Consider the following 14154-nt stretch of genomic DNA (forward strand, 5'->3'; position numbering starts at 1 on the left):
TCATGATTTTATTTTTATTTTTTTCCCTCCAAGTCCACTGCCAGTCAGCTGCCTGTATCTCTGAATTTGGTTGTTTGCCCATGTGATTTTCACTGAAGGTAATCTCTGTTCATGTAATTTTATAATATGCTCAGTTTGAATTACCAAGGCTTGTGCCAGGTTTAATTGAAATGAATCCCATGTAACTGATCAGTATAAAGTTGCTCTTCAGCTACTGGAAACTTCAGACTTGGTGTATCTTTAAAGCTGAACCTCAGCCAAACAGCTAAATATACAGGTAATATTCATATAAAAGACCTGTTTTACCTATCCTAGGATTTATTTTTCTTTTAATTTTAGTTTTGAGATGTACAGAACTCTACCACATAGCCCAGTTCAGCCTGGTGGTGGGGTGGGAGGGGGGTAGACCTGTACCTGATTTCTCTCTGCTGCAGCTTAACTTTTACTTGCAGGTCTTTTCTCTGTCCCCACTGAATGGAGAAACCATTCTGATTGGGCTGCAAATGTACCCCAACAGATGAAAGGAACACATAACCCTTTTTTAGTAAGCATCACAATGCATGGTATTTGTGTTTGTGGTGCTGTGTGTCATGCTCTGCACTCTCAACACAGTCCAAATCCCATGCGCATTGCCACGGTCTCGAAACCACAAGGTATATGTGGTGACCAGGTGACCACACGGATGGCGCCGTGCAAAACACTAATCGTAAATAAAAGTAATTCACCGTGGTTTTTAAAGTATTGATATGTTTATTCAATACCCAATGTCACATACTGTCATACAGTGCTAACGTTTCGGGTCCGCACAAGGATCCTTCATCAGAGCGACAGTGACACAATGCATAGGTGAACATGCAGGTATAAATACACATCAATCCAGGTGCAAACAGACAGCCCATGACATCATAATGACGTAATTCCCGCCAAAATTCAAAAAGATAGACACACCCACATCAACACAGAAGAATTCTATTAGCATTAAGTGCAAAAAAAAATGGTAAACAAGAACTCTTTTTTTTTTTTTTCTACAAAGGCTAGCACTGTATGACAGTATGTGACATTGGGTATTGAATAAACCTATCAATACTTTAAGAACCCTTCAAGTGTGTGCTGGTGAATTACTTACTATGCTCTGCACTCTGTTAAGTGTGTTAAGGTGGCATTCACTGTGAATGACACCACAATGCACCACACATAGAGTAAGTTGTGAGAACATGCAGCGACACGTGCATTTTATCACATATTGCTGCACTGCACAAGTGTGATTAGGCCCTCAAGGATGCATTAATGATTACATAATCTCATTATTTGTGTCTTTTTATATCCGCCTGGAATTTAGCTTTAGGCCAATATATTAGATTTGTGTTTGGGTTGATGTCTTCCCAAGAGCAACAATCAACAAGGCACCTTCCTGTCCTTACATTGCCAAGACACTGCATAGTAATCAGATGTACATATCGGATTTTGCAGTATCAAATTAGAAACAAAGTAGATTATGGACAGCATTTGCTCACTTGAAGCAGATGTGCTCCTGTGTCTACTCTACTGCTTGGCTAGCTAATGCAAACAACATAGAATTGGTTTATGTATGACCAATATCTCTCCCATGACACTCAGTTTCTCTGGATGGCAACTGACTGTCGGTATGAATTCCAGTTTGGGCTCTGTAATCTCAATTCTGCTGCTAGATTGAGCAGCTGTCATCTGTCAATACCTTGAGATGCCTCCAGAATGTAATTAATGTTAGTCCTCTTCTGGTAGGTGACAGCTGATAATCCCTGCAACTTTTAGCATGGCACCACTGCGAGGTTTCAAAAGCTGCAGTTGTCCCTTTGAAATTTCCTTGAGTAACTTGTCCTGCAGGGTTGTCAAGTTCATGATGTAGTTTAACGAATCTCTAAGCAGTGGGCTAGGGGCTAGCGGAGCACAATATTGTTTGATCCCTTTCTTTTAACCTGAGCAGAGGTTCTACCTTCAGGTTTGTCTAATCCGATGCAAGCTACACTTGGCTCTTTTTCTGCTAACAGGAATGTTTATCTTTTCAACAGGCTCTGAACGGCTGACTTTATCATGTGTTTAATCTTCACTTGCCTCTGTCCTGTATGACATAGTTGAGTACATTTCAATGATCTTCCTATCCGTTGCCAGCATTACCCATAAAACCTGCCCCTGTCATTAGTTGACTTTGATTTCTGGTGAGATAGCTTCTTTTAAATACAGGACAGGAAACTGGTCTACATCATATGCCGGGCAGATGCTATATATAGTAGACTGGGAGATAAATAATAGGAGGAAGTCGTGTTTTGTTAAGGTACAGTTGTCAGACATCTAAGTAGAACTTCAAGATTATTAGTACAGTATAAACAAATGTGACTCCCTTAAATATGTAATCTGAGCTGTATAGACAGAAGCTGTGCGTGATCATTCTATAAGCGTACGCAGGTACAGATAGCTATAAAGTCATCAGTGGAAAAAGTATGCTTAAAATAGTTCTCCAAATATATCATTGTCTTAAAGGATAAAGCTGGTCATTCATGCTTGTATATTTTTTTTTCATTGGAACTGCAGGCTAAACGAAAAAAATATAACCAATTCCTCCATCCACGCTAAACCGTGTGAATGGATAAATCTCCTGCTAGCTGTTGTCTGAATTCCCAAACAGTAAAGGCAGGCAATTGTCCGTGGCACTGCGTGGCCCAAAATTTTCCAGCCAGCTCCTACAATTTTTGTATCAAAGGATGCCGCAGAAGGTTGCTGACGGGGCCACCCACTGAGAACATTTTGTCTGGTACATCAAAAACAAGACAAAATTCATAGTGTATGTACAGCTTTACTCCAGCAAAACATTTTTTGAAGAGTCGAGGTATAGGTTAGGTTTGTATTTCCGTGTGCGCCCCCATCAGGGATATTTCTTTCCACTTCTTGGCCAAACAGGCAGAATAGTATGTAAGTAGAAGCATCTCCAAAATAAGGGGCAATCTCACTTCTGTCATAGTCATCAGTGTTCTCCTTGAAAGATATCCTCTCAATTCCTGTTCTGTTGATTTTTTTTGAATAGGGTTTCACAGCTGCTATCTACGGCTGCTATTGCTAGAGAGTTGTGACAGGAGAGGGGGAACTTAAGCTGGTCATATATCGTTAGATTTCTTTCGCTCACACTAAACAGCATGAATGAAAGAATCTACCCTGCTGGTTATTATACTCAGCAGCTGGCAGGGCCCATGGCTGCTGAGTACCCAAACAGTGACAGTCAGATTGGATGCAGTGACTGTTCGGCCAACAATTTTCCATCTGGCTCCTTCAAAACGTCAATTGAAAAATCAACTTATGTTGAGCTATGTGGTATAGACTGATCCACCCACAGCTAGAATTTCCTCGAAATTAGCAGGAATCGGTCCAAATTCGAGCATTGTATGGCCAGCTTAACAGGCTCAATGTACAGTTACTGTTGGATGGAATATTAAGAGGAATGACACGGGTGACTTTTAAAGTGTGTGTTTTTGTGTTGATAACTTATCAGTACACAAGTGAAGGAAAAAACAAAGAAACCTCCCATGCATAACATGCACTGAACATGTAAGCAATGTGCTTGGTGCTCTAAAGAAAATTGGAACTGCACTAATATACAAACAATACAGATCTAGTATACTAATAAATGTGTAGCGATAACTCCCCGCAGGGAGCCGCTATTTGCCCGGTCCACATCTAGTCGGTCTAGGGGTTGATTTCCAGCTGCGCCCATTAGCACTAACCGCCCACTTCTGGTGCCCATAAATTGATGTCCACTTCAGTAGTATGATGCTAATTGAACATTTTATTGAACATCTTTTGCGGGAGAGAGGGTATAGGGGTTCTTGGTGTCTAGGGGTAACCATCAGAAGCTCCAGACTCACCGGACCTTGTAAGAGTAGCAATGCAGATCCACAATCCAGGAAAGAAACACTGACCATGCTCTGAAGTCCACATAGATCCAGGGCACTTCAAGAGCCTGCACTGGTCCTGGTTCTTTTCCTCTTTCCATCTCTCAGATCTCCATGTTGGAAGCCTCAGGGAAACCTCTTCCTTCACTTCAGCCTATGCCCACCCCCAGGCCTCGGCCTAGCATGGGGGGCAGGCTGAACAGGACCCAGCCCTAATCCATGGCTGGTCCAGGCGAGAGAGAGAGAGTGGCAGCTCCCACCCATATATGTACACTATCCCAGCAGGCACCACTGACTGCATGAAGCCCAGTGATTGTCTGCTGTACCGTACACATATTACAGTGTCTACCATTGGCTGTCCCACAATATGACAGTCACACTCCGCCCAGGGGGGCACAGGCAAGGCTAGACATCTGGGATTAACCAGATAACTGCCACTACAAATCCAGCCAGGCTGTCTACAGCCCTGGCTATCACTAAATGCATAGTAGTCACATCACAAAAGGTGATGGGTGCTACAAATGTAAAGATGTTATTAGTGCCCTAGGAATAAATGTTTTGTTTTGAAGTGATTTGTGTTCTGGGAAATCTGTCCTGATTTTGGCTTCCTTTTTTTTAAAATAAAAATGTGATCTGAATAACCTTTTGCTGTTGGGACACACATTCTGGGCAACTGTGTGACTTCATAGAGCAGAATCTTTGCTGAACTTTGACTGGTACAACCTGTATTTTGTTAGAGCATAGTCAAAGCCACATATTGTTATAGTGATGAGTAAGAATGACTGGATGTGTACACCTGGCCACATTCCTCTATCCAGGTGGATGGTTCTGTAGGTAAATGATCATGTGGGTAATTATTACAGTCCTGTCTCTCCGCTCTCCACATCTAAGCAAGGATGTTGCAGTTCTCTAGTCTGTCCCACTCTAGGTCCTGGTGACCTGGACACTTTTTGTTGTGCTTTTTACTGTATTTTCCAATGGACTGCAATTTGAGTATAAACAAGATAGGGACTGTAGGTTTGTGAAGTCGAATTTGTATGTAAGTTGGATCAGGTAATTTTTTTTTTTTTTTAGGTGTAACTCCAGCCAAAAAAACTAACCAACATCTAGTTTTGGATAGCATAGGGAAGGGTTAACCCCCTGTAACATTTGTTTTGCTGTCTTCATAGTGGCTCTAATCCCACACCATACTAACCAAAACAAACATTTTTTGCATGGGATTCTACTTTAAATGCGACTTGGACAGATGTTTGTACAATTTCCTGTAATGTACAGTACCAGACCCGGAAGAAGCAGGCTCTCCTCATATGCACGTCTAACCACTTCCTGTAATGTACAGGGGGTACAGTACTACGAACGCCGGCGCGAACACGGTAGCATTAGAACTAGTGGAACAGCCTGGGACATTTAAGTAGGAGTCATATGTAACTCGGATGTTTGTAACTCAGGGACTGCCTGTACCTGCCTGACTCGAACTTAGCCATGTTTCAGTTTGGTGGCTGTGATACACTTATTAGTGCTAAGAAAAATATAGTGCTAAGAAAAATATAGCAAACAAAAAGTGATCACCACATCAGTACTCTTATAGGCAGCTAATTGGGAGACCAAATGGCTAGAACCTCACCAGATCTAGAAACGTCTGATAAATGAACAGGGACATTTAAATTCTCCCATCACCTATGTGTAAATAGTATAGTAGGACTCTAAGCTATTGCACAGAAGCAGTACAATAGTAGGCTATTTGAATGCAGCCCCAAGACACAGCAATTTGCCTTGCTTTAATTGGCCCACTTGCATGCAGTACTTTCTTTTTCAGCACAGTGGTTCGACACAGTACAATGCAGTCATTTATTGCATTTCAATAAATTTCTAACAAAAGAAAGTAACTTGTGTGATGCACCTGGATCAGCACACCAGCAGCTGTGTGTTCAGTGCAGCTTGTTGGTGTGAACAGTCCCTAAAGCAAAAAAAGAGCATAGAACTAAGTAGCCGAGACCTGGACCACTGGTTATGACAGGTCAAATGGTCAACGTTTTCCTTGGACAGAGTGGCCACTTCATCAGAAGTAATCTTTGTTTTACCTAGGGTATTCCTCCTAACGTGGTCTTAAAAGACAAGGGCATTATCTTTGACAGCCTTTTGTGAGTCAGGGACAACTATTATATATTGCTAAACATGAAATGTTGTGATGCTTAGATATGTGCTAAAATTAGTTATGTTCTATTCTGATTGGATGTTTTTGAGGAAGAGAGCTGAAAAAGGTAAAAATAGCATGCTTTCTTAGAACAAATTGTATTCATAAGGAAAGAACATTTTTCTAATGTATAGCAAAGGGCAAGCACAAGAGAAATTTACAGTTTTTATAGTTTTCAAATGCAATATCCACTCCACATGGATGTCTCGCCCTGTAAAGGAAAACCATTTGAAAGGCTTCCCATTCGTAAATGTACAGTTGTGCGAATAACTTCATTCTTAGGTTTGTGTTGACGTGCTTTTGATTTGCTTCAATTAGGTTTTTGTCCTCTTGGTCCAATCAGGTCTGCTTTCAGTTTTTCATACAGATCTGATCAGAAGCCTTATGTTAGTCTATGGGCAGCCAATCTAAACGTATGTGCGTCTGTTAACATCCGAATACCCACGATCCCAGATAGGTCAGGAAAACAAAATGAAGTTCCATTTTGGTGGCCTTGATCATGACGGCTTGGGAGTAATTTGATATGGACACGTGTCCGCTTACAACCAACTCCCCATAAGCCTAACATGGCTCTGGTAATTTCAGATTGTGATGGAGGAAAAAAACTGGACAGACACGGATGTTACAACGGTGATATCCATTCCATACTGCTCCGATCAGCAGAGGATCCGTGCATAGATTCCCCACTGATCGGAACTGAAAGGGGTCCTACATTGCCATTCCAGTGTATTGGAATGCAAAACCCACTTGAAGGTCAATTGCAGGTCAAATTGGTTAATAAACTCTGATTTCAGAAGCACAATCGACACAGGACCTTACTTTTTACTCCTGTACAACTTTTCATAGATAACAAAGTGTTGTGGGGAGAACGGTAGCATAGGAAGATGATCAAAAGAGTGCAGTAATATGCACAGCTGTATATTTGGCAATCTGCTGCCCTTTTTTCAAACATTTTTTGTCTTGCGGTATACAGCATAAAATGGTTCCCGATACAGCATTTTCTGTCCATAAATTCCTTTGGACATAGAAACCCAACAGCTGCGGCCGTTGGGCGACGCAGATACAGGCCTCATTTTTGCTGTATGCCAATACACCTGAATCCTTATTGTGGTAGGTGTCTATACACAGTGGACAATATTTGGGGTTTTTTGTCCTTTTTTTTTATTTTTAGACCATGTAGTAAGTGATTCTTGGATTTCTGTAAAACTCTTTAAAAAGGCTTATTTGAGTAGCTACAGTCTAGGCTTGGCCCTGCTAAAAATACATGCAAGGTGTGCAAAGTAACAGGTGTGCTTTTATCGCCCATATTGGCTCATTGTGTAGTTCCTTCAGAAAATTAGTAATGTGAGCTAGGCATTCAGCATGCTGGTCTAAGCAACCAAAGCTGAACTAAACCACTTATGGGTAGACAATTTGGTCTAGCCATTGAGAGAGTTGTTTGGCAAGCATAAACACTACAGTAATATGTAGAGGCCAATGCTGTCTTTTGTAATGCATTTATTCTGAAAGATAAATATTTCAAATAGACTTACTATAACGTTGGAAAGAGGCTTTGCAAATATTAGCTGAAGATAAGCAGGTGATATCACAGTTCTGTGAAATGTGTGGTTAACTTGATAGCTCGACACTTGGCTGAAATTGTCCCTGGAGACCTACATTCAGTGTGGGTTCCGGATGAGCACATAATTAAATCTATGTGAAACTGCCGGCAAAATGTTTAATTGTTAATAGCAGTAGGAAACACATTCTTAGCAGTTCTGTTTCTACAGGTCTGCAAATTGTTTTAACATACATTTTAATTAGTTTGTTGATGATTTTCTAATGGGATGCCCTTTAAATGATCTTTAGTTTCTCATTTGCTGAAATTATTTATTTTTTTTATTTGCTTTCTCATGATTTTGTGCCTGGGCACCCACAAACTGTTGTTTCTTGTAGCCTGTTTGCCAGTGTTATATTTTTTTCTATGGCCTAAGCAATTGCTTGTACGCTGCTCAGGTTTTGGCCCCTCCCTAGCAGGAGATGAGTAGTTTGACCATCAGAATCCCTTTTTAAGCGTGTAGAAATGTTTAAATTGCAGAAAATTCTTTAAGCAAACTGGCTGATCTTCCCACTGTATAATGAGCAGAGGGAAGGAAAGTTTTAACCAAACGTGTGCTGTTTAGTCATCATATGAGCTGTGTAAGACCATCTATGGGTCCCAGATTTGCTAGCCAAGGGGTAGTTCTCTCCCTGCCTGTTCCTCTCTGGGAGACGCCTTCAAGTTTATGTCTACAGTGAACAAACACCCAACATAGGTTTGACCCATTGGATCTAAGCCTTAAAAGAGAACTATGGGGTTAAGTCTTTTCCCCATAGTTCTCAGGGTAACGGGAGGACACAAACTAGCGTCCTCCCGTCACCCTAGGCTCAGTATACCGCGAGCTGTAGCTCGGGGTATACTGAGTCGCCGCATTATACCGCAAGCTCCTGCTCGCGGTATACTGAGACGTCGCAGCTGAAGCGGATCCTGACAATTGTGCGGGGATCCGCCCAGCTGCGTGACTGACAGCTGGCTCTGCCCACCTAGAGGCAGAGCCAGCTGTACCCGCCCCCTCCCCGTCTGATCCACCAGTCAGCGCTGGCGGATCGGAGCGGGCAGGGGGGAATCCAGCCCCTCCCCTGTCACGGCAGAGAGCCGTGACAGGATTGAGAGGTGAGCGAACGCCAGTATGTGTTCGCTCACCTCCCGATCTACTAAGCCGACCTGTGACGGTCTCATTGTCACAGATCGGCTAGAACTATGAGGTGAGTGAAAAGCACTCACCTCATAGTTCTCCTTTTAAGCTTGCGATATGTTGCATTAGCATGTGATTTTACCATGTATGCGTTGTGCTAAAAAAAGTAGCACATGCTCTTTTTTTTTTTTTTTTACTTTTCCATGGATAGCACTGGTCAAAATGATTGTGCTTCAACACAACTATTTGCAAAACTGCATTTTTGCAACACACACCATGCATTTGTGGTGCCCGATGATGAATTGCACTGCGCTTGGTTGACGTTCAAACTAAATGGCACTGCAATTCATGTACGATGCCTTAAGGTGCCCATACACTGCACGATTATCGTACGATAATCGTATGCGATCGGTTTTTCGTACGATAATCGAGCAGTGTGAACGGAGACGTGCGACCGTTTCTACTGTACGGTCGCACGTCTTCTGTCGAACCAGCATGTTCAAAAACCAGCCGGGAATCGTACGATTCTCGGCTGGTTAGAACGGTGCTCGGAAGACAAATGCTGAACGGGCCGGTGTGCGCACGCGCATTGCGATGATCGAGAGTGCGATCTGCCTGTCCAAGATAGGCAGATCGTACGTTTTTTTAATCCCTTTACAACCATCGCAAGACTAAAGTCTTGCGATGGTTGTAGAGTGTATGGCCACCTTTACAACAAGCATTTATTAATTGGTCCTAAATTGCAATTTGTAATTTTATGTTTTCGCTAGGCAGAAATCATCATCAATAACTTGACAACCCCATATATATTTATACAGCTAGCCTTTTCAAATGGCAATGGATCCATCTTTACCATGTGTTGGCTAACTGTAGAATGTTCATAAGGTAAAATAGAAATCTGATTGGAATAAACATTCTACTAGCTTTTACAACGCTACAATAGTGGTCTGGCACCAAGCTAGTGCAAATGCAGTAATGACATTAGTGCTATTCTGCTTGGCATTAATATTCCAATATTTTAAAGTGTTAAGGGCTTAAAAGCACATATATAGTACAATCAGGAGATATAAAGCACAAATGTTTCAGTATTTAAATATGGGTGCCAATTCGTTTTTTTTTTGTCGTAACTGCATTTTACTTTTCTTTATCGGGTGCCATATTTATTTTAAGTGTTTTTTATGATTCTATTGATTTGCAGAAGGCTTTCTGCTTTTGTGAAACATGAGAGCCTTGTCTTAACAAAATAAAAGATCCGGGGTGCTATAACTCAGAATGGGAATTTTAGTGGGTATTGATATCCAGGCTTTAATGCTGTTGACCCTTTGTCTAGAGAAAATGGCCCATATATCAAACAGAAAAAAAGCATGCTGGTGTGCTTATGGAAACTGACAAAAGACTCTTGATTGTTCCCTGGCAAAAAAAAGCGGTGCGAATTCTCAATCTCCAAGCATCTAAGAAATAGACCTCATAAATTATGTGTTAATTCTAAAAACTGAATAGTTCTAGACTTGAAACCACTTTTGATATCTCTTTAATATACTCAAGACTAATAGGCATAATATACCATACATTAAGGGATCGTAACATAACAGAGAACAATCATGCTGTCTCGTTAGTAGACTAACATTTCCCATTGAAGTAAAGCATCACAGACCAATAAAAAAAATAACATGTTACACTGTGTTAGCCATTATATATTTTCAATAAAAAGAAATGGGACTAGATGCACATGGACATAAGGCCTGACTTTGTAAAATGAGGTTAACTCCTCCACCTGGTGAAAAAGTTGAAGAAACCCTAAAAGTCAGGACATATTTTCACGGATGTGGTCAGTTTTTATGAGGGTCATTGACTATGGTAAAAGTTTAAAATCTGTTAAATGTCACAGTTCATTTTGCAGCTTACAGCATTTTAGGTGCTCATTTTCTAATCTCTTCTAGAAAGAATAGCTAGACCTGTTTATGATGATTAGGTGGATTTAAAATCTTTTTATACATTCTTGTTTGTTGCCAAGCTGTGCCCCATAGAATACATGTTTTCCATGTACTGATAATGGCCAACAAGAAACCGTTGTATGCAGTATGGAATAAATGACTTTCTGCGCTATACACCAGTGGTTCTGTGTGCACAGTTGGTCTAGGGATAAACTTCAGTAGCTTTACCTATAGAAGAATAAACTATCCTAACCTATATTTATTTGTGATGGAGGTGGGACCTGCAAATGCCTTCTGTGTTGAGGAAGCTGTTCTGTGCCAATCGTCTCCTGTAATCCTAAACTTGTTTTGCACACAGATTTAATACATAATAAAGGGTTCTCAAAGCACTATGGACCACCTAACTTCCGAATAGTTTGATAAGTGAATAAGTCAACCTTCTGATTAATTTTGCATTTTAGTACTGTAAACTAAAATTTAAATTTTCAGTTTTTCCAGAGTAAAAAAAAATATTTTTAGAAAACATTTTAGTCCTGATCATAATGAAAAAAAATGTACAAAAGTATATGTATATTTCCTTTATTACTGTAGTTTCCCAAATAAATTATTATGTACCACCCTGTATAGGACAAGCACAATTTTTAAAACTGAACGTATTTGGAGAACCTAAGGATGAGCTGCACATCCTCAGGATCCCCTCTTGCAAAGGTATATCTGTTCTCGTTGCAGGACACATTCTTTTTACGTAATTTGTAATTGTTGCCCAATCTGGCAGAAATCATCTTATGTTTTTCAATACCTTTTAGAAATGTGAAAAGCATGGGGACTTGAGGATATTGGTATCTGCAAAACTAGGTAGATAATAGGATTATGGCATATCTGACCTGAGGAACCTGAGTCTCTTTGGGCTAGTGTGTGTGTGTGCGCTACTATAATCTTAAAGTAATATTTAATTCAAAAGGTTTAAAACGCAGATTTAAATCACGTACAGTAGATGCTGTTTCTTGATGTTTAAAAGTTTTACCTTCCTGCAGAATCAGTTGGCCCCTTGAGCACTGATCCTAATATCCTGTTTTAGGGTGGCTCCTTTCTCTAGCAGAGTCCTATGGAGCCACCCCATGCGTGTGCCTCTAGAAACACAAGCTCAGCAAGGCAAGACACTACCTGCTTCCCTCCTTCCTTCTCCAAGCTAGTAGATGGACAGCTGCTGGAGACTGCTCTGTCCATTTTGAATTTGTACTGGACAGGAAGTACAGGGGAGCTGAGAGTTGGAGCCAGCTGTTTGGAAACATGAATGTAAGTGTTTAGGGAAACATTTAAAGAAAATGTATTTTGCTGGGCAATATACATTTGTTTAATCTGAATGAATTATTGAAAAAAAAGTGAGTTTAATACTACTTTAAACTCTTACTATTCTTAACAGTCACATCAAGGTGTTGTCTGTTTTCTTTTGTGCCTTTTTATATACATATATAGTTTCTACTTGCTAACATTGTTTCCATATTCAATGTGTAGAAACATCCAGTACAGTATAAATTTGTTTTCAAACAGTGATGGGTCAACATATTACCAGTATATGCTAACCCTTGTTTGCACGTCTATTTATGACTATGCATTGTTTGTGAAGGGGATCCGCAGACTATGCAGTGACATACAGGATTTGTGCATTTTTTCCTGTTTAAATTATTCAACTGGATTAAAATGTTCTTTTCTCTACAAATCTGATGGTACTTGAGGTTAGGCAGAATAGTTGAGAGATCAGTAAGCTGGCTTTAAAGAACTGTAATTTGCATAGAAAAAAAAAATTTGTTTTTTGTTTTGATCAGTATTTTTAGATGCATACACTGTAAATTCTTCTTGATATTCCTCATTTGTCACGAGTTGAAGCTTTGCTAATTTGAAGATTACTGCGGACTGGCCACTGACCTTTCTGAGATGTGTAATTAATCAATACATGAAAAGCCCATATGCTTTTAGGATTAACCTCATCATATCCTGAGATCACTCATTTACAAATCACTGGCCGGAATCTAAAACAAATAGAATAAGTAACATTTTTCTCTGGAAAATTAATTTTGTTTCATCAACATTATATTGGGGAAAAAAATCAGAAACTGTCTAGGTACACTTTATTTAGTGCTGAATGTTAGTCTTTGATCGAATGGTCATTTGAGATGACTGACTCTTGTTAAAGGAGAACTATGAGATGAGCGATTTCCACTCACCTCATAGTTCTAGCCGACCTGTGACGATGAGACTGTCACAGGTCGGCTCAGTAGATCGGGAGGTGAGCGAACACATACCGGGTTCGCTCACCTCTCGATCCTGTCACGGCTGGATTCCCCTCTCCCCGCTCCGATCTGCCAGCGCTGACTGGCGGAACGGATGGGGGAGGGGGCGGGTACAGCTGGCTCTGCCTCTAGATAGGCAGAGCCAGCTGTCACTCACGCAGCTGGGCGGATCTTGTAATCTACGTCGGGATCCGCTGCGGCGTCTCAGTATACCGCGAGCTGTAGCTCGCGGTATACTGAGCTTAGGGTAACGGGAGGACGCTAGTTTGTGTCCTCCCGTTACCCTAAGGAGAACTATGGGGAAAAACACTGACCCCATAGTTCTCCTTTAATCATTGTGACTGTCTGGCAGCAAGTGACCAAAACGTACATTTTTCTTTCTTTTCATTGCATACATAGTAAATTGGCACCCACTTCAGCAGTGCTGCATATATGCTGCACATATTGGCACCTGTATGAGAATAGCAGTGGTGCCTAATAATAATAATTAAAGGAGAACTCTGGACAAATCAAATCATAACCCCTGCAATGGTGCTACTCCCGCACTGCAAGGGTTAAGTACTAGTTTTGACTAGGGAGCTAAAATAACCAAGTAATATTCACCCAAACCATGATACCAGCTTGCACGTAGACTGTTCCCTTCAGCCTCACTCCTCCTCCTCTCCAGTGGTCTACGGTCCCGTGAGTCTTCACGTCCAATAAAGTGTATTGGACATGATGATGGCGCGGGATAGTGTGTATGGGCTCTCTGGCTTTTATTCCCTTTAGCTTCATCTGTAGATAACAGACCTTCCTTCCCTTCATGTCTGTACTAATTTTATGGCAAGACAGGAGGCTTCATATTTTGCATATCTCTCTTTACTGATTCCTCATAACAGCAAAGAAACATAACAGAAACAGAAATAACCAATAGCAGCACACAGCATATTATATAAGTCCGCCCACACCAAGATCCCTCCTCTTTCTTTGCTGTTAGCCTCATGGCAGGTCAGTACTCCTACATCTCGCTCCTGTATTGCTGTTTTCTTCCTGTTGTAATTGGCTCTAATAGCCACCATACTACTGTGCTTTCTTGCACTGTTCCTCTCTCCCCGACCCCCC

The sequence above is a fragment of the Nanorana parkeri genome, unplaced genomic scaffold (genome assembly GCF_000935625.1).
Source record: "Nanorana parkeri isolate BGI_ZX_2015 unplaced genomic scaffold, ASM93562v1 scaffold233, whole genome shotgun sequence".
In the NCBI taxonomy this organism is placed as follows: domain Eukaryota; kingdom Metazoa; phylum Chordata; class Amphibia; order Anura; family Dicroglossidae; genus Nanorana; species Nanorana parkeri.